Here is a 24013-nt window from a genome sequence, read left to right on the forward strand (position 1 = left end):
CCACAGGATGCCCTGACATGCTACAGCATACCTCCCTTGATACTTATCCATGGGAGAAGTGCAATCCAATGAAAGACTCCTTGACCACAGCATGCCCTGACTTGCCACAGCATACCTTCCTTGATACTTATCCATGGGAGAGGTGCAATCCAATGAAAGACTCCTTGACCACAGGATGCCCTGACTTGCCACAGCATACCTTCCTTGATACTTATCCATGGGAGAGGTGCAATCCAATGAAAGACTCCTTGACCACAGGATGCCCTGACTTGCCACAGCATACCTTCCTTGATACTTATCCATGGGAGAAGTGCAATCCAATGAAAGACTCCTTAACCACAGGATGCCCTGACATGCCACAGCATACCTTCCTTGATACTTATCCATGGGAGAGGTGCAATCCAATGAAAGACTCCTTGACTACAGGATGCCCTGACTTGCCACAGCATACCTTCCTTGATACTTATCCATGGGAGAGGTGCAATCCAATGAAAGACTCCTTGACTATAGGATGCCCTGACTTGCCACAGCATACCTTCCTTGATACTTATCCATGGGAGAGGTGCAATCCAATGAAAGACTCCTTGACTACAGGATGCCCTGACTTGCCACAGCATAACTTCCTTGATACTTATCCATGGGAGAAGTACAATCCAATGAAAGACTCCTTGACCACAGGATGCCCTGACATGCCACAGCATACCTTCCTTGATACTTATCCATGGGAGAAGTGCAATCCAATGAAAGACGCCTTGACCACAGGATGCCCTGACTTGCCACAGCATACCTTCCTTGATACTTATCCATGGGAGAGGTGCAATCCAATGAAAGTCTTCTTGACCACAGGATGCCCTGACTTGCCACAGCATACCTTCCTTGATACTTATCCATGGGAGAGGTGCAATCAAATGAAAGACTCCTTGACCACAGGATGCCCTGACTTGCCACAGCATACCTTCCTTGATACTTATCCATGGGAGAAGTGCAATCCAATGAAAGACTCCTTGACCACAGGATGCCCTGATTTGCCACAGCATACCTTCCTTGATACTTATCCATGGGAGAAGTGCAATCCAATGAAAGACTCCTTGACCACAGGATGCCCTGACTTGCCACAGCATACCTTCCTTGATACCTATCCATGGGAGAAGTGCAATCCAATGAAAGACTCCTAGACAACAGGATGCCCTGACTTGCCACAGCATACCTTCCTTGATACTTATCCATGGGAGAGGTGGAATCCAATGAAAGACTCCTTGACTACAGGATGCCCTGACTTGCCACAGCATACCTTCCTTGATACCTATCCATTGGAGAGGTGCAATCCAATGAAAGACTCCTTGACCACAGGATGCCCTGACTTGCCACAGCATACCTTCCTTGATACTTATCCATGGGAGAGGTGCAATCCAATGACAGACTCCTTGACCACAGGATGCCCTGACTTGCCACAGCATACCTTCCTTGATACTTATCCATGGGAGAGGTGAAATCCAATGAAAGAATCCTTGACTACTACAGGATGCCCTGACTTGCCACAGCATACCTTCCTTGATACTTATCCATGGGAGAAGTGCAATCCAATGAAAGACTCCTTGACCACAGGATGCCCTGACTTGCCACAGCATACCTTCCTTGATACTTATCCGTGGGAGAAGTGCAATCCATTGAAAGACTCCTTGACCACAGGATGCCCTGACTTGCCACAGCATACCTTTCTTGATACCTATCCGTGGGAGAAGTGCAATCCAATGAAAGACTCCTTGACAACAGGATGCCCTGACTTGCCACAGCATACCTTCCTTGATACGTATCCGTGGGAGAAGTGCAATCCAATGAAAGACTCCTTGACCACAGGATGCCCTGACTTGCCACAGCATACCTTCCTTGATACGTATCCGTGGGAGAGGTGCAATCCAATGAAAGACTCCTTGACCACAGGATGCCCTGACTTGCCACAGCATACCTTCCTTGATACTTATCCGTGGGAGAGGTGCAATCCAATGAAAGACTCCTTGACCACAGGATGCCCTGACTTGCCACAGCATACCTTTCTTGATACTTATCCATGGGAGAGGTGCAATCCAATGAAAGACTCCTTGACCACAGGATGCCCTGACTTGCCACAGCATACCTTCCTTGATACTTATCCATGGGAGAGGTGCAATCCAATGAAAGACTCCTTGACTACAGGATGCCCTGACTTGCCACAGCATACCTTCCTTGATACTTATCCATGGGAGAGGTGCAATCCAATGAAAGACTCCTTGACTACAGGATGCCCTGACTTGCCACAACATACCTTCCTTGATACTTATCCATGGGAGAGGTGCAATCCAATGAAAGACTCCTTGACTACAGGATGCCCTGACTTGCCACAGCATACCTTCCTTGATACTTATCCATGGGAGAGGTGCAATCCAATGAAAGACTCCTTGACCACAGGATGCCCTGACTTGCCACAGCATACCTTCCTTGATACTTATCCATGGGAGAGGTGCAATCCAATGAAAGACTCCTTGACCACAGGATGCCCTGACTTGCCACAGCATATCTTCCTTGATACTTATCCATGGGAGAAGTGCAATCCAATGAAAGACTCCTTGACCACAGGATGCCCTGACTTGCCACAGCATACCTTCCTTGATACTTATCCATGGGAGAAGTGCAATCCAATGAAAGACTCCTTGACCACAGGATGCCCTGACTTGCCACAGCATACCTTCCTTGATACCTATCCATGGGAGAAGTGCAATCCAATGAAAGACTCCTTGACAACAGGATGCCCTGACTTGCCACAGCATACCTTCCTTGATACTTATCCATGGGAGAGGTGCAATCCAATGAAAGACTCCTTGACTACAGGATGCCCTGACTTGCCACAGCATACCTTCCTTGATACTTATCCATGGGAGAGGTGCAATCCAATGAAAGACTCCTTGACCACAGGATGCCCTGACTTGCCACAGCATACCTTCCTTGATACTTATCCATGGGAGAGGTACAATCCAATGAAAGACTCCTTGACCACAGGATGCCCTGACTTACCACAGCATACCTTTCTTGATACTTATCCATGGGAGAGGTGCAATCCAATGAAAGACTCCTTGACCACAGGATGCCCTGACTTGCCACAGCACACCTTCCTTAATACTTAACCATGGGAGAAGTGCAATCCAATGAAAGACCCCTTGACAACAGGATGCCCTGACCTGCCACAGCATACCTTATTTGATACTTATCCATGGGAGAGGTGCAATCCAATGAAAGACTCCTTGACCAAAGGATGCCCTGACATGCCACAGCACACCTTCCTTGATGCTTATCCATGGGAGAGGTGCAATCCAATGAAAGACTCCTTGACCACAGGATGCCCTGACTTGCCACAGCATACCTTACTTGATGCTTATCCATTGGAGAAGTGCAATCCAATGAAAGACTCCTTGACCACAGGATGCCCTGACTTGCCACAGCATACCTTCCTTGATACTTATCCATGGGAGAGGTGCAATCCAATGAAAGACTCCTTGACTACAGGATGCCCTGACTTGCCACAGCATACCTTCCTTGATACTTATCCATGGGAGAAGTGCAATCCAATGAAAGACTCCTTGACCACAGGATGCCCTGACATGCCACAGCATACCTTCCTTGATACTTATCCATGGGAGAAGTGCAATCCAATGAAAGACGCCTTGACCACAGGATGCCCTGACTTGCCACAGCATACCTTCCTTGATACTTATCCATGGGAGAGGTGCAATCCAATGAAAGTCTCCTTGACCACAGGATGCCCTGACTTGCCACAGCATACCTTCCTTGATACTTATCCATGGGAGAGGTGCAATCAAATGAAAGACTCCTTGACCACAGGATGCCCTGACTTGCCACAGCATACCTTCCTTGATACTTATCCATGGGAGAAGTGCAATCCAATGAAAGACTCCTTGACCACAGGATGCCCTGATTTGCCACAGCATACCTTCCTTGATACTTATCCATGGGAGAAGTGCAATCCAATGAAAGACTCCTTGACCACAGGATGCCCTGACTTGCCACAGCATACCTTCCTTGATACCTATCCATGGGAGAAGTGCAATCCAATGAAAGACTCCTTGACAACAGGATGCCCTGACTGGCCACAGCATACCTTCCTTGATACTTATCCATGGGAGAGGTGGAATCCAATGAAAGACTCCTTGACTACAGGATGCCCTGACTTGCCACAGCATACCTTCCTTGATACCTATCCATTGGAGAGGTGCAATCCAATGAAAGACTCCTTGACCACAGGATGCCCTGACTTGCCACAGCATACCTTCCTTGATACTTATCCATGGGAGAGGTGCAATCCAATGACAGACTCCTTGACCACAGGATGCCCTGACTTGCCACAGCATACCTTCCTTGATACTTATCCATGGGAGAGGTGCAATCCAATGAAAGACTCCTTGACTACAGGATGCCCTGACTTGCCACAGCATACCTTCCTTGATACTTATCCATTGGAGAGGTGCAATCCAATGAAAGACTCCTTGACCACAGGATGCCCTGACTTGCCACAGCATACCTTCCTTGATACTTATCCATGGGAAAGGTGCAATCCAATGAAAGACTCCTTGACTACAGGATGCCCTGACATGCCACAGCATACCTTTCTTGATACTTATCCATGGGAGAGGTGCAATCCAATGAAAGACTCCTTGACTACTATTGGATGCCCTGACTTGCCACAGCATACCTTCCTTGATACTTATCCATGGGAGAAGTGCAATCCAATGAAAGACTCCTTGACTACAGGATGCCCTGACTTGCCACAGCATACCTTCCTTGATACTTATCCATGGGAGAGGTGCAATCCAATGAAAGACTCCTTGACTACAGGATGCCCTGACTTGCCACAGCATACCTTCCTTGATACTTATCCATGGGAGAGGTGCAATCCAATTAAAGACTTCTTGACCACAGGATGCCCTGGCTTGCCACAGCACAATTTCCTTAATACTTAACCATGGGAGAAGTGCAATCCAATGAAAGACTCCTTGACTACTATTGGATGCCCTGACTTGCCACAGCATACCTTCCTTGATACTTATCCATGGGAGAAGTGCAATCCAATGAAAGACTCCTTGACTACAGGATGCCCTGACTTGCCACAGCATACCTTCCTTGATACTTATCCATGGGAGAGGTGCAATCCAATGAAAGACTCCTTGACTACAGGATGCCCTGACTTGCCACAGCATACCTTCCTTGATACCTATCCATGGGAGAAGTGCAATCCAATGAAAGACTCCTTGACCACAGGATGCCCTGACATGCCACAGCACACCTTCCTTGATACTTATCCATGGGAGAGGTGCAATCCAATGAAAGACTCCTTGACAACAGGATGCCCTGACATGCTACAGCATACCTTCCTTGATACTTATCCATGGGAGAGGTGCAATCCAATGAAAGACTCCTTGACAACAGGATGCCCTGACTTGCCACAGCATACCTTCCTTGATACTTATCCATGGGAGAAGTGCAATCCAATGAAAGACTCCTTGACCACAGGATGCCCTGACTTGCCACAGCATACCTTCCTTGATACTTATCCATGGGAGAAGTGCAATCCAATGAAAGACTCCTTGACCACAGGATGCCCTGACTTGCCACAGCATACCTTCCTTGATACCTATCCATGGGAGAAGTGCAATCCAATGAAAGACTCCTTGACAACAGGATGCCCTGACTTGCCACAGCATACCTTCCTTGATACGTATCCATGGGAGAAGTGCATTCCAATGAAAGACTGCTTGACTACAGGATGCCCTGACTTGCCACAGCATACCTTCCTTGATACTTATCCATGGGAGAAGTGCAATCCAATGAAAGACTCCTTGACAACAGGATGCCCTGACTTGCCACAGCATACCTTCCTTGATACTTATCCATGGGAGAGGTGCAATCCAATGAAAGACTCCTTGACCACAGGATGCCCTGACTTGCCACAGCATACCTTTCTTGATACTTATCCATGGGAGAGGTGCAATCCAATGAAAGACTCCTTGACCACAGGATGCCCTGACTTGCCACAGCATACCTTCCTTGATACTTATCCATGGGAGAAGTGCAATCCAATGAAAGACTCCTTGACTACAGGATGCCCTGACTTGCCACAGCATACCTTCCTTGATACTTATCCATGGGAGAGGTGCAATCCAATGAAAGACTCATTGACTACAGGATGCCCTGACTTGCCACAGCATACCTTTCTTGATACTTATCCATGGGAGAGGTGCAATCCAATGAAAGACTCCTTGACCACAGGATGCCCTGACTTGCCACAGCACACCTTCCTTGATACTTATCCACGGGAGAAGTGCAATCCAATGAAAGACTCCTTGACCACAGGATGCCCTGACTTGCCACAGCATACCTTTCTTGATACTTATCCATGGGAGAGGTGCAATCCAATGAAAGACTCCTTGACCACAGGATGCCCTGACTTGCCAAAGCATACCTTCCTTGATACTTATCCACGGGAGAAGTGCAATCCAATGAAAGACTCCTTCACTACTATTGGATGCCCTGACTTGCCACAGCATACCTTCCTTGATACTTATCCATGGGAGAGGTGCAATCCAATTAAAGACTTCTTGACCACAGGATGCCCTGACTTGCCACAGCATACCTTCCTTGATACTTATCCATGGGAGAAGTGCAATCCAATGAAAGACTCCTTGACCACAGGATGCCCTGACTTGCCACAGCATACCTTCCTTGATACTTATCCATGGGAGAAGTGCAATCCAATGAAAGACTCCTTGACCACAGGATGCCCTGACTTGCCACAGCATACCTTCCTTGATACTTATCCATGGGAGAAGTGCAATCCAATGAAAGACTCCTTGACCACAGGATGCCCTGACTTGCCACAGCATACCTTCCTTGATACCTATCCATGGGAGAAGTGCAATCCAATGAAAGACTCCTTGACAACAGGATGCCCTGACTTGCCACAGCATACCTTCCTTGATACGTATCCATGGGAGAAGTGCAATCCAATGAAAGACTGCTTGACTACAGGATTCCCTGACTTGCCACAGCATACCTTCCTTGATACTTATCCATGGGAGAGGTGCAATCCAATGAAAGACTCCTTGACCACAGGATGCCCTGACTTGCCACAGCATACCTTCCTTGATACTTATCCATGGGAGAAGTGCAATCCAATGAAAGACTCCTTGACCACAGGATGCCCTGACTTGCCACAGCATACCTTCCTTGATACTTATCCATGGGAGAGGTGCAATCCAATGAAAGACTCCTTGACTACAGGATGCCCTGACTTGCCACAACATACCTTCCTTGATACTTATCCATGGGAGAAGTGCAATCCAATGAAAGACTCCTTGACCACAGGATGCCCTGACATGCCACAGCATACCTTCCTTGATACTTATCCATGGGAGAAGTGCAATCCAATGAAAGACCCCTTGACCACAGGATGCCCTGACTTGCCACAGCATACCTTCCTTGATACTTATCCATGGGAGAGGTGCAATCAAATGAAAGACTCCTTGACCACAGGATGCCCTGACTTGCCACAGCATACCTTCCTTGATACTTATCCATGGGAGAAGTGCAATCCAATGAAAGACTCCTTGACCACAGGATGCCCTGATTTGCTACAGCATACCTTCCTTGATACTTATCCATGGGAGAAGTGCAATCCAATGAAAGACTCCTTGACCACAGGATGCCCTGACTTGCCACAGCATACCTTCCTTGATACCTATCCATGGGAGAAGTGCAATCCAATGAAAGACTCCTTGACAACAGGATGCCCTGACTTGCCACAGCATACCTTCCTTGATACTTATCCATGGGAGAGGTGCAATCCAATGAAAGACTCCTTGACTACAGGATGCCCTGACTTGCCACAGCATACCTTCCTTGATACCTATCCATTGGAGAGGTGCAATCCAATGAAAGACTCCTTGCCCACAGGATGCCCTGACTTGCCACAGCACACCTTCCTTGATACCTATCCATGGGAGAAGTGCAATCCAATGAAAGACTCCTTGACCACAGGATGCACTGACATGCTACAGCATACCTCTCTTGATACTTATGCATGGGAGAGGTGCAATCCAATGAAAGACTCCTTGACCACAGGATGCCCTGACGTGCCACAGCATACCTTCCTTGATACTTATCCATGGGAGAGGTGCAATCCAATGAAAGACTCCTTGACAACAGGATGCCTGACTTGCCACAGCATACCTTCCTTGATACTTATCCATGTGAGAGGTGCAATCCAATGAAAGACTCCTTGACCACAGGATGCCCTGACTTGCCACAGCATACCTTCCTTGATACCTATCCATGGGAGAAGTGCAATCCAATGAAAGACTCCTTGACAACAGGATGCCCTGACTTGCCACACCATACCTTCCTTGATACCTATCCATGGGAGAGGTGCAATCCAATGAAAGACTCCTTGACCACAGGATGCCCTGACTTGCCACAGCATACCTTTTTTTGATACTTATCCATGGGAGAGGTGCAATCCAATGAAAGACTCCTTGACAACAGGATGCCCTGACTTGACACAGCATACCTTCCTTGATACTTATCCATGGGAGAAGTGCAATCCAATGAAAGACTCCTTGACCACAGGATGCCCTGACTTGCCACAGCATACCTTCCTTGATACTTATCCATGGGAGAAGTGCAATCCAATGAAAGACTCCTTGACCACAGGATGCCCTGACTTGCCACAGCATACCTTCCTTGATACCTATCCATGGGAGAAGTGCAATCCAATGAAAGACTCCTTGACCACAGGATGCCCTGACATGCTACAGCATACCTCTCTTGATACTTATGCATGGGAGAGGTGCAATCCAATGAAAGACTCCTTGACCGCAGGATGCCCTGACGTGCCACAGCATACCTTCCTTGATACTTATCCATGGGAGAGGTGCAATCCAATGAAAGACTCCTTGACCACAGGATGCCCTGACTTGCCACAGCATACCTTCCTTGATACTTATCCATGGGAGAAGTGCAATCCAATGAAAGACTCCTTGACAACAGGATGCCCTGACTTGACACAGCATACCTTCCTTGATACTTATCCATGGGAGAGGTGCAATCCAATGAAAGACTCCTTGACCACAGGATGCCCTGACTTGCCACAGCATACCTTCCTTGATACCTATCCATGGGAGAAGTGCAATCCAATGAAAGACTCCTTGACAACAGGATGCCCTGACTTGCCACACCATACCTTCCTTGATACCTATCCATGGGAGAGGTGCAATCCAATGAAAGACTCCTTGACCACAGGATGCCCTGACTTGCCACAGCATACCTTCCTTGATACTTATCCATGGGAGAGGTGCAATCCAATTAAAGACTCCTTGACCACAGGATGCCCTGACTTGCCACAGCATACCTTCCTTGATACTTATCCATGGGAGAAGTGCAATCCAATGAAAGACTCCTTGACTACTACTGGATGCCCTGACTTGCCACAGCATACCTTCCTTGATACTTATCCATGGGAGAAGTGCAATCCAATGAAAGACTGCTTGACAACAGGATGCCCTGACTTGCCACAGCATACCTTCCTTGATACGTATCAATGGGAGAGGTGCAATCCAATGAAAGACTCCTTGACTACAGGATGCCCTGACTTGACACAGCATACCTTCCTTGATACTTATCCATGGGAGAGGTGCAATCCAATGCAAGACTCCTTGACCACTGGATGCCCTGACTTGCCACAGCATACCTTCCTTGATACTTATCCATGGGAGAAGTGCAATCCAATGCAAGACTCCTTGACCACTGGATGCCCTGACTTGCCACAGCATACCTTCCTTGATACTTATCCATGGGAGAGGTGCAATCCAATTAAAGACTTCTTGACCACAGGATGCCCTGACTTGCCACAGCACACCTTCCTTAATACTTATCCATGGGAGAGGTGCAATCCAATGAAAGACTCCTTGACCACAGGATGCCCTGACTTGCCACAGCATACCTTCCTTGATACCTATCCATGGGAGAAGTGCAATCCAATGAAAGACTCCTTGACAACAGGATGCCCTGACTTGCCACACCATACCTTCCTTGATACCTATCCATGGGAGAGGTGCAATCCAATGAAAGACAACTTGACCACAGGATGCCCTGACTTGCCACAGCATACCTTCCTTGATACTTATCCATGGGAGAGGTGCAATCCAATGAAAGACTCCTTGACTACTACAGGATGCCCTGACTTGCCACACCATACCTTCCTTGATACCTATCCATGGGAGAAGTGCAATCCAATGAAAGACTCCTTGACTACAGGATGCCCTGACTTGCCACAGCATACCTTCCTTGATACTTATCCATGGGAGAAGTGCAATCCAATGAAAGACTCCTTGACCACAGGATGCCCTGACTTGCCACAGCATACCTTCCTTGATACTTATCCATGGGAGAGGTGCAATCCAATGAAAGACTCCTTGACTACTACAGGATGCCCTGACTTGCCACAGCATACCTTCCTTGATACTTATCCATGGGAGAAGTGCAATCCAATGAAAGACTCCTTGACCACAGGATGCCCTGACTTGCCACAGCATACCTTCCTTGATATTTATCCATGGGAGAAGTGCAATCCAATGAAAGACTCCTTGACCACAGGATGCCCTGACTTGCCACAGCATACCTTCCTTGATACCTATCCATGGGAGAAGTGCAATCCAATGAAAGACTCCTTGACCACAGGATGCCCTAACGTGCCACAGCATACCTCTCTTGATACTTATGCATGGGAGAGGTGCAATCCAATGAAAGACTCCTTGACCACAGGATGCCCTGACGTGCCACAGCATACCTCCCTTGATACTTATCCATGGGAGAGGTGCAATCCAATGAAAGACTCCTTGACCACAGGATGCCCTGACTTGCCACAGCATCCCTTCCTTGATACTTATCCATGGGAGAAGTGCAATCCAATGAAAGACTCCTTAACCACAGGATGCCCTGACTTGCCACAGCATACCTTCCTTGATACTTATCCATGGGAGAAGTGCAATCCAATGAAAGACTCCTTGACAACAGGATGCCCTGACTTGACACAGCATACCTTCCTTGATACTTATCCATGGGAGAGGTGCAATCCAATGAAAGACTCCTTGACCACAGGATGCCCTGACTTGCCATAGCATACCTTCCTTGATACCTATCCATGGGAGAAGTGCAATCCAATGAAAGACTCCTTGACAACAGGATGCCCTGACTTGCCACACCATACCTTCCTTGATACCTATCCATGGGAGAGGTGCAATCCAATGAAAGACTCCTTGACCACAGGATGCCCTGACTTGCCACAGCATACCTTCCTTGATACTTATCCATGGGAGAAGTGCAATCCAATGAAAGACTCCTTGACAACTGGATGCCCTGACTTGACACAGCATACCTTCCTTGATACTTATCCATGGGAGAGGTTCAATCCAATGAAAGACTCCTTGACCACAGGATGCCCTGACTTGCCACAGCATACCTTCCTTGATACCTATCCATGGGAGAAGTGCAATCCAATGAAAGACTCCTTGACAACAGGATGCCCTGACTTGCCACACCATACCTTCCTTGATACCTAACCATGGGAGAGGTGCAATCCAATGAAAGACTCCTTGACCACAGGATGCCCTGACTTGCCACAGCATACCTTCCTTGATACTTATCCATGGGAGAGGTGCAATCCAATGAAAGACTCCTTGACCACAGGATGCCCTGACTTGCCACAGCATAACTTTCTTGATACTTATCCATGGGAGAGGTGCAATCCAATGAAAGACTCCTTGACTACAGGATGCCTTGACTTGCCACAGCATACCTTCCTTGATACTTATCCATGGGAGAGGTGCAATCCAATGAAAGACTCCTTGACAACAGGATGCCCTGACTTGACACAGCATACCTTCCTTGATACTTATCCATGGGAGAAGTGCAATCCAATGAAAGACTCCTTGACCACAGGATGCCCTGACTTGCCACAGCATACCTTCCTTGATACTTATCCATGGGAGAAGTGCAATCCAATGAAAGACTCCTTGACCACAGGATGCCCTGACTTGCCACAGCATACCTTCCTTGATACTTATCCATGGGAGAAGTGCAATCCAATGAAAGACTCCTTGACCACAGGATGCCCTGACTTGCCACAGCATACCTTCCTTGATACCTATCCATTGGAGAGGTGCAATCCAATGAAAGACTCCTTGACCACAGGATGCCCTGACTTGCCACAGCATACCTTCCTTGATACTTATCCATGGGAGAGGTGCAATCCAATGACAGACTCCTTGACCACAGGATGCCCTGACTTGCCACAGCATACCTTCCTTGATACTTATCCATGGGAGAGGTGCAATCCAATGAAAGACTCCTTGACAACAGGATGCCCTGACTTGCCACAGCATACCTCCCTTAATACTTATCCATGGGAGAGGTGCAATCCAATGACAGACTCCTTGACCACAGGATGCCCTGACTTGCCACAGCATACCTTCCTTGATACTTATCCATGGGAAAGGTGCAATCCAATGAAAGACTCCTTGACCACAGGATGCCCTGACTTGCCACAGCATACCTTTCTTGATACTTATCCATGGGAGAGGTGCAATCCAATGAAAGACTCCTTGACTACTATTGGATGCCCTGACTTGCCACAGCATACCTTCCTTGAAACTTATCCATGGGAGAAGTGCAATCCAATGAAAGACTCCTTGACTACAGGATGCCCTGACTTGCCACAGCATACCTTCCTTGATACTTATCCATGGGAGAGGTGCAATCCAATGAAAGACTCCTTGACTACAGGATGCCCTGACTTGCCACAGCATACCTTCCTTGATACTTATCCATGGGAGAGGTGCAATCCAATTAAAGACTTCTTGACCACAGGATGCCCTGGCTTGCCACAGCACAATTTCCTTAATACTTAACCATGGGAGAAGTGCAATCCAATGAAAGACTCCTTGACTACTATTGGATGCCCTGACTTGCCACAGCATACCTTCCTTGATACTTATCCATGGGAGAAGTGCAATCCAATGAAAGACTCCTTGACTACAGGATGCCCTGACTTGCCACAGCATACCTTCCTTGATACTTATCCATGGGAGAGGTGCAATCCAATGAAAGACTCCTTGACTACAGGATGCCCTGACTTGCCACAGCATACCTTCCTTGATACCTATCCATGGGAGAAGTGCAATCCAATGAAAGACTCCTTGACCACAGGATGCCCTGACATGCCACAGCACACCTTCCTTGATACTTATCCATGGGAGAGGTGCAATCCAATGAAAGACTCCTTGACAACAGGATGCCCTGACATGCTACAGCATACCTTCCTTGATACTTATCCATGGGAGAGGTGCAATCCAATGAAAGACTCCTTGACAACAGGATGCCCTGACTTGCCACAGCATACCTTCCTTGATACTTATCCATGGGAGAAGTGCAATCCAATGAAAGACTCCTTGACCACAGGATGCCCTGACTTGCCACAGCATACCTTCCTTGATACTTATCCATGGGAGAAGTGCAATCCAATGAAAGACTCCTTGACCACAGGATGCCCTGACTTGCCACAGCATACCTTCCTTGATACCTATCCATGGGAGAAGTGCAATCCAATGAAAGACTCCTTGACAACAGGATGCCCTGACTTGCCACAGCATACCTTCCTTGATACGTATCCATGGGAGAAGTGCAATCCAATGAAAGACTGCTTGACTACAGGATGCCCTGACTTGCCACAGCATACCTTCCTTGATACTTATCCATGGGAGAGGTGCAATCCAATGAAAGACTCCTTGACCACAGGATGCCCTGACTTGCCACACCATACCTTCCTTGATACTTATCCATGGGAGAGGTGCAATCCAATGAAAGACTCCTTGACCACAGGATGCCCTGACTTGCCACACCATACCTTCCTTGATACTTATCCATGGGAGAGGTGCAATCCAATGAAAGACTCCTTGACCACAGGATGCCCTGACTTGCCACAGCATACCTTTCTTGATACTTATCCATGGGAGAGGTGCAATCCAATGAAAGACTCCTTGACCACAGGATGCCCTGACTTGCCACAGCACACCTTCCTTGATACTTATCCACGGGAGAAGTGCAATCCAATGAAAGACTCCTTGACCACAGGATGCCCTGACTTGCCACAGCATACCTTTCTTGATACTTATCCATGGGAGAGGTGCAATCCAATGAAAGACTCCTTGACCACAGGATGCCCTGACTTGCCACAGCATACCTTCCTTGATACTTATCCACGGGAGAAGTGCAATCCAATGAAAGACTCCTTGACTACTATTGGATGCCCTGACTTGCCACAGCATACCTTCCTTGATACTTATCCATGGGAGAGGTGCAATCCAATTAAAGACTTCTTGACCACAGGATGCCCTGACTTGCCACAGCATACCTTCCTTGATACTTATCCATGGGAGAAGTGCAATCCAATGAAAGACTCCTTGACCACAGGATGCCCTGACTTGCCACAGCATACCTTCCTTGATACTTATCCATGGGAGAAGTGCAATCCAATGAAAGACTCCTTGACCACAGGATGCCCTGACTTGCCACAGCATACCTTCCTTGATACTTATCCATGGGAGAAGTGCAATCCAATGAAAGACTCCTTGACCACAGGATGCCCTGACTTGCCACAGCATACCTTCCTTGATACCTATCCATGGGAGAAGTGCAATCCAATGAAACACTCCTTGACAACAGGATGCCCTGACTTGCCACAGCATACCTTCCTTGATACGTATCCATGGGAGAAGTGCAATCCAATGAAAGACTGCTTGACTACAGGATTCCCTGACTTGCCACAGCATACCTTCCTTGATACTTATCCATGGGAGAGGTGCAATCCAATGAAAGACTCCTTGACCACAGGATGCCCTGACTTGCCACAGCATACCTTCCTTGATACTTATCCATGGGAGAGGTGCAATCCAATGAAAGACTCCTTGACCACAGGATGCCCTGACTTGCCACAGCATACCTTCCTTGATACTTATCCATGGGAGAGGTGCAATCCAATGAAAGACTCCTTGACTACAGGATGCCCTGACTTGCCACAGCATACCTTCCTTGATACTTATCCATGGGAGAGGTGCAATCCAATGAAAGACTCCTTGACTACAGGATGCCCTGACTTGCCACAGCATACCTTCCTTGATACTTATCCATGGGAGAGGTGCAATCCAATGAAAGACTCCTTGACTACAGGATGCCCTGACTTGCCACAGCATACCTTCCTTGATACTTATCCATGGGAGAGATGCAATCCAATGAAAGACTCCTTGACTACAGGATGCCCTGACTTGCCACAACATACCTTCCTTGATACTTATCCATGGGAGAAGTGCAATCCAATGAAAGACTCCTTGACCACAGGATGCCCTGACATGCCACAGCATACCTTCCTTGATACTTATCCATGGGAGAAGTGCAATCCAATGAAAGACTCCTTGACCACAGGATGCCCTGACTTGCCACAGCATACCTTCCTTGATACTTATCCATGGGAGAGGTGCAATCAAATGAAAGACTCCTTGACCACAGGATGCCCTGACTTGCCACAGCATACCTTCCTTGATACTTATCCATGGGAGAAGTTCAATCCAATGAAAGACTCCTTGACCACAGGATGCCCTGATTTGCTACAGCATACCTTCCTTGATACCTATCCATGGGAGAAGTGCAATCCAATGAAAGACTCCTTGACAACAGGATGCCCTGACTTGACACAGCATACCTTCCTTGATACTTATCCATGGGAGAGGTGCAATCCAATGAAAGACTCCTTGACTACAGGATGCCCTGACTTGCCACAGCATACCTTCCTTGATACTTATCCATGGGAGAGATGCAATCCAATGAAAGACTCCTTGACTACAGGATGCCCTGACTTGCCACAACATACCTTCCTTGATACTTATCCATGGGAGAAGTGCAATCCAATGAAAGACTCCTTGACCACAGGATGCCCTGACATGCCACAGCATACCTTCCTTGATACTTATCCATGGGAGAAGTGCAATCCAATGAAAGACTCCTTGACCACAGGATGCCCTGACTTGCCACAGCATACCTTCCTTGATACTTATCCATGGGAGAGGTGCAATCAAATGAAAGACTCCTTGACCACAGGATGCCCTGACTTGCCACAGCATACCTTCCTTGATACTTATCCATGGGAGAAGTTCAATCCAATGAAAGACTCCTTGACCACAGGATGCCCTGATTTGCTACAGCATACCTTCCTTGATACCTATCCATGGGAGAAGTGCAATCCAATGAAAGACTCCTTGACAACAGGATGCCCTGACTTGACACAGCATACCTTCCTTGATACTTATCCATGGGAGAGGTTCAATCCAATGAAAGACTCCTTGACCACAGGATTCCCTGACTTGCCACAGCATACCTTCCTTGATACCTATCCATGGGAGAAGTGCAATCCAATGAAAGACTCCTTGACAACAGGATGCCCTGACTTGCCACACCATACCTTCCTTGATACCTAACCATGGGAGAGGTGCAATCCAATGAAAGACTCCTTGACCACAGGATGCCCTGACTTGCCACAGCATACCTTCCTTGATACTTATCCATGGGAGAGGTGCAATCCAATGAAAGACTCCTTGACCACAGGATGCCCTGACTTGCCACAGCATAACTTTCTTGATACTTATCCATGGGAGAGGTGCAATCCAATGAAAGACTCCTTGACTACAGGATGCCCTGACTTGCCACAGCATACCTTCCTTGATACTTATCCATGGGAGAGGTGCAATCCAATGAAAGACTCCTTGACAACAGGATGCCCTGACTTGACACAGCATACCTTCCTTGATACTTATCCATGGGAGAAGTGCAATCCAATGAAAGACTCCTTGACCACAGGATGCCCTGACTTGCCACAGCATACCTTCCTTGATACTTATCCATGGGAGAAGTGCAATCCAATGAAAGACTCCTTGACCACAGGATGCCCTGACTTGCCACAGCATACCTTCCTTGATACTTATCCATGGGAGAAGTGCAATCCAATGAAAGACTCCTTGACCACAGGATGCCCTGACTTGCCACAGCATACCTTCCTTGATACCTATCCATTGGAGACGTGCAATCCAATGAAAGACTCCTTGACCACAGGATGCCCTGACTTGCCACAGCATACCTTCCTTGATACTTATCCATGGGAGAGGTGCAATCCAATGAAAGACTCCTTGACTACAGGATGCCCTGACTTGCCACAGCATACCTTCCTTGATACTTATCCATGGGAAAGGTGCAATCCAATGAAAGACTCCTTGACCACAGGATGCCCTGACTTGCCACAGCATACCTTTCTTGATACTTATCCATGGGAGAGGTGCAATCCAATGAAAGACTCCTTGACTACTATTGGATGCCCTGACTTGCCACAGCATACCTTCCTTGATACTTATCCATGGGAGAAGTGCAATCCAATGAAAGACTCCTTGACTACAGGATGCCCTGACTTGCCACAGCATACCTTCCTTGATACTTATCCATGGGAGAGGTGCAATCCAATGAAAGACTCCTTGACTACAGGATGCCCTGACTTGCCACAGCATACCTTCCTTGATACTTATCCATGGGAGAGGTGCAATCCAATTAAAGACTTCTTGACCACAGGATGCCCTGGCTTGCCACAGCACAATTTCCTTAATACTTAACCATGGGAGAAGTGCAATCCAATGAAAGACTCCTTGACTACTATTGGATGCCCTGACTTGCCACAGCATACCTTCCTTGATACTTATCCATGGGAGAAGTGCAATCCAATGAAAGACTCCTTGACTACAGGATGCCCTGACTTGCCACAGCATACCTTCCTTGATACTTATCCATGGGAGAGGTGCAATCCAATGAAAGACTCCTTGACAACAGGATGCCCTGACTTGCCACAGCATACCTTCCTTGATACTTATCCATGGGAGAAGTGCAATCCAATGAAAGACTCCTTGACTACAGGATGCCCTGACATGCCACAGCACACCTTCCTTGATACTTATCCATGGGAGAGGTGCAATCCAATGAAAGACTCCTTGACAACAGGATGCCCTGACATGCTACAGCATACCTTCCTTGATACTTATCCATGGGAGAGGTGCAATCCAATGAAAGACTCCTTGACAACAGGATGCCCTGACTTGCCACAGCATACCTTCCTTGATACTTATCCATGGGAGAAGTGCAATCCAATGAAAGACTCCTTGACCACAGGATGCCCTGACTTGCCACAGCATACCTTCCTTGATACTTATCCATGGGAGAAGTGCAATCCAATGAAAGACTCCTTGACCACAGGATGCCCTGACTTGCCACAGCATACCTTCCTTGATACCTATCCATGGGAGAAGTGCAATCCAATGAAAGACTCCTTGACAACAGGATGCCCTGACTTGCCACAGCATACCTTCCTTGATACGTATCCATGGGAGAAGTGCAATCCAATGAAAGACTGCTTGACTACAGGATGCCCTGACTTGCCACAGCATACCTTCCTTGATACTTATCCATGGGAGAGGTGCAATCCAATGAAAGACTCCTTGACCACAGGATGCCCTGACTTGCCACAGCATACCTTCCTTGATACTTATCCATGGGAGAAGTGCAATCCAATGAAAGACTCCTTGACTACAGGATGCCCTGACTTGCCACAGCATACCTTCCTTGATACTTATCCATGGGAGAGGTGCAATCCAATGAAAGACTCATTGACTACAGGATGCCCTGACTTGCCACAGCATACCTTCCTTGATACTTATCCATGGGAGAGGTGCAATCCAATGAAAGACTCCTTGACCACAGGATGCCCTGACTTGCCACAGCACACCTTCCTTGATACTTATCCACGGGAGAAGTGCAATCCAATGAAAGACTCCTTGACCACAGGATGCCCTGACTTGCCACAGCATACCTTTCTTGATACTTATCCACGGGAGAGGTGCAATCCAATGAAAGACTCCTTGACCACAGGATGCCCTGACTTGCCACAGCATACCTTCCTTGATACTTATCCACGGGAGAAGTGCAATCCAATGAAAGACTCCTTGACTACTATTGGATGCCCTGACTTGCCACAGCATACCTTCCTTGATACTTATCCATGGGAGAGGTGCAATCCAATTAAAGACTTCTTGACCACAGGATGCCCTGACTTGCCACAGCATACCTTCCTTGATACTTATCCATGGGAGAAGTGCAATCCAATGAAAGACTCCTTGACCACAGGATGCCCTGACTAGCCACAGCATACCTTCCTTGATACTTATCCATGGGAGAAGTGCAATCCAATGAAAGACTCCTTGACCACAGGATGCCCTGACTTGCCACAGCATACCTTCCTTGATACCTATCCATGGGAGAAGTGCAATCCAATGAAAGACTCCTTGACAACAGGATGCCCTGACTTGCCACAGCATACCTTCCTTGATACGTATCCATGGGAGAAGTGCAATCCAATGAAAGACTGCTTGACTACAGGATTCCCTGACTTGCCACAGCATACCTTCCTTGATACTTATCCATGGGAGAGGTGCAATCCAATGAAAGACTCCTTGACCACAGGATGCCCTGACTTGCCACAGCATACCTTCCTTGATACTTATCCATGGGAGAGGTGCAATCCAATGAAAGACTCCTTGACCACAGGATGCCCTGACTTGCCACAGCATACCTTCCTTGATACTTATCCATGGGAGAGGTGCAATCCAATGAAAGACTCCTTGACTACAGGATGCCCTGACTTGCCACAGCATACCTTCCTTGATACTTATCCATGGGAGAGGTGCAATCCAATGAAAGACTCCTTGACTACAGGATGCCCTGACTTGCCACAGCATACCTTCCTTGATACTTATCCATGGGAGAGGTGCAATCCAATGAAAGACTCCTTGACTACAGGATGCCCTGACTTGCCACAGCATACCTTCCTTGATACTTATCCATGGGAGAGGTGCAATCCAATGAAAGACTCCTTGACTACAGGATGCCCTGACTTGCCACAACATACCTTCCTTGATACTTATCCATGGGAGAAGTGCAATCCAATGAAAGACTCCTTGACCACAGGATGCCCTGACATGCCACAGCATACCTTCCTTGATACTTATCCATGGGAGAAGTGCAATCCAATGAAAGACTCCTTGACCACAGGATGCCCTGACTTGCCACAGCATACCTTCCTTGATACTTATCCATGGGAGAGGTGCAATCAAATGAAAGACTCCTTGACCACAGGATGCCCTGACTTGCCACAGCATACCTTCCTTGATACTTATCCATGGGAGAAGTGCAATCCAATGAAAGACTCCTTGACCACAGGATGCCCTGATTTGCTACAGCATACCTTCCTTGATACTTATCCATGGGAGAAGTGCAATCCAATGAAAGACTCCTTGACCACAGGATGCCCTGACTTGCCACAGCATACCTTCCTTGATACCTATCCATGGGAGAAGTGCAATCCAATGAAAGACTCCTTGACAACAGGATGCCCTGACTTGCCACAGCATACCTTCCTTGATACTTATCCATGGGAGAGGTGCAATCCAATGAAAGACTCCTTGACTACAGGATGCCCTGACTTGCCACAGCATACCTTCCTTGATACCTATCCATTGGAGAGGTGCAATCCAATGAAAGACTCCTTGCCCACAGGATGCCCTGACTTGCCACAGCACACCTTCCTTGATACCTATCCATGGGAGAAGTGCAATCCAATGAAAGACTCCTTGACCACAGGATGCACTGACATGCTACAGCATACCTCTCTTGATACTTATGCATGGGAGAGGTGCAATCCAATGAAAGACTCCTTGACCACAGGATGCCCTGACGTGCCACAGCATACCTTCCTTGATACTTATCCATGGGAGAGGTGCAATCCAATGAAAGACTCCTTGACCACAGGATGCCCTGACTTGCCACAGCATACCTTCCTTGATACTTATCCATGTGAGAAGTGCAATCCAATGAAAGACTCCTTGACAACAGGATGCCCTGACTTGACACAGCATACCTTCCTTGATACTTATCCATGGGAGAGGTGCAATCCAATGAAAGACTCCTTGACCACAGGATGCCCTGACTTGCCACAGCATACCTTCCTTGATACCTATCCATGGGAGAAGTGCAATCCAATGAAAGACTCCTTGACAACAGGATGCCCTGACTTGCCACACCATACCTTCCTTGATACCTATCCATGGGAGAGGTGCAATCCAATGAAAGACTCCTTGACCACAGGATGCCCTGACTTGCCACAGCATACCTTTCTTGATACTTATCCATGGGAGAGGTGCAATCCAATGAAAGACTCCTTGACTACAGGATGCCCTGACTTGCCACAGCATACCTTCCTTGATACTTATCCATGGGAGAGGTGCAATCCAATGAAAGACTCCTTGACCACAGGATGCCCTGACTTGACACAGCATACCTTCCTTGATACTTATCCATGGGAGAAGTGCAATCCAATGAAAGACTCCTTGACCACAGGATGCCCTGACTTGCCACAGCATACCTTCCTTGATACTTATCCATGGGAGAAGTGCAATCCAATGAAAGACTCCTTGACCACAGGATGCCCTGACTTGCCACAGCATACCTTCCTTGATACCTATCCATGGGAGAAGTGCAATCCAATGAAAGACTCCTTGACCACAGGATGCCCTGACATGCTACAGCATACCTCTCTTGATACTTATCCATGGGAGAGGTGCAATCCAATGAAAGACTCCTTGACCACAGGATGCCCTGACTTGCCACAGCATACCTTCCTTGATACTTATCCATGGGAGAAGTGCAATCCAATGAAAGACTCCTTGACAACAGGATGCCCTGACTTGACACAGCATACCTTCCTTGATACTTATCCATGGGAGAGGTGCAATCCAATGAAAGACTCCTTGACCACAGGATGCCCTGACTTGCCACAGCATACCTTCCTTGATACCTATCCATGGGAGAAGTGCAATCCAATGAAAGACGCCTTGACAACAGGATGCCCTGACTTGCCACACCATACCTTCCTTGATACCTATCCATGGGAGAGGTGCAATCCAATGAAAGACTCCTTGACCACAGGATGCCCTGACTTGCCACAGCATACCTTCCTTGATACTTATCCATGGGAGAGGTGCAATCCAATGAAAGACTCCTTGACCACAGGATGCCCTGACTTGCCACAGCATACCTTTCTTGATACTTATCCATGGGAGAGGTGCAATCCAATGAAAGACTCCTTGACTACAGGATGCCCTGACTTGCCACAGCATACCTTCCTTGATACTTATCCATGGGAGAGGTGCAATCCAATGAAAGACTCCTTGACAACAGGATGCCCTGACTTGACACAGCATACCTTCCTTGATACTTATCCATGGGAGAAGTGCAATCCATTGAAAGACTCCTTGACCACAGGATGCCCTGACTTGCCACAGCATACCTTCCTTGATACTTATCCATGGGAGAAGTGCAATCCAATGAAAGACTCCTTGACCACAGGATGCCCTGACTTGCCACAGCATACCTTCCTTGATACCTATCCATGGGAGAAGTGCAATCCAATGAAAGACTCCTTGACCACAGGATGCCCTGACATGCTACAGCATTCCTCTCTTGATACTTATGCATGGGAGAGGTGCAATCCAATGAAAGACTCCTTGACCACAGGATGCCCTGACGTGCCACAGCATACCTTCCTTGATACTTATCCATGGGAGAGGTGCAATCCAATGAAAGACTCCTTGACCACAGGATGCCCTGACTTGCCACAGCATACCTTCCTTGATACTTATCCATGGGAGAAGTGCAATCCAATGAAAGACTCCTTGACAACAGGATGCCCTGACTTGACACAGCATACCTTCCTTGATACTTATCCATGGGAGAGGTGCAATCCAATTAAAGACTCCTTGACCACAGGATGCCCTGACTTGCCACAGCATACCTTCCTTGATACTTATCCATGGGAGAAGTGCAATCCAATGAAAGACTCCTTGACTACTACTGGATGCCCTGACTTGCCACAGCATACCTTCCTTGATACTTATCCATGGGAGAAGTGCAATCCAATGAAAGACTGCTTGACAACAGGATGCCCTGACTTGCCACAGCATACCTTCCTTGATACGTATCAATGGGAGAGGTGCAATCCAATGAAAGACTCCTTGACTACAGGATGCCCTGACTTGACACAGCATACCTTCCTTGATACTTATCCATGGGAGAGGTGCAATCCAATGCAAGACTCCATGACCACTGGATGCCCTGACTTGCCACAGCATACCTTCCTTGATACTTATCCATGGGAGAAGTGCAATCCAATGCAAGACTCCTTGACCACTGGATGCCCTGACTTGCCACAGCATACCTTCCTTGATACTTATCCATGGGAGAGGTGCAATCCAATTAAAGACTTCTTGACCACAGGATGCCCTGACTTGCCACAGCACACCTTCCTTAATACTTATCCATGGGAGAGGTGCAATCCAATGAAAGACTCCTTGACCACAGGATGCCCTGACTTGCCACAGCATACCTTCCTTGATACCTATCCATGGGAGAAGTGCAATCCAATGAAAGACTCCTTGACAACAGGATGCCCTGACTTGCCACACCATACCTTCCTTGATACCTATCCATGGGAGAGGTGCAATCCAATGAAAGACAACTTGACCACAGGATGCCCTGACTTGCCACAGCATACCTTCCTTGATACTTATCCATGGGAGAGGTGCAATCCAATGAAAGACTCCTTGACTACTACAGGATGCCCTGACTTGCCACACCATACCTTCCTTGATACCTATCCATGGGAGAAGTGCAATCCAATGAAAGACTCCTTGACAACAGGATGCCCTGACTTGCCACAGCA

The sequence above is a fragment of the Ambystoma mexicanum genome, chromosome 6p (genome assembly GCF_040938575.1).
Source record: "Ambystoma mexicanum isolate Mex_15411 chromosome 6p, UKY_AmexF1_1, whole genome shotgun sequence".
Lineage (NCBI taxonomy): Eukaryota > Metazoa > Chordata > Amphibia > Caudata > Ambystomatidae > Ambystoma > Ambystoma mexicanum.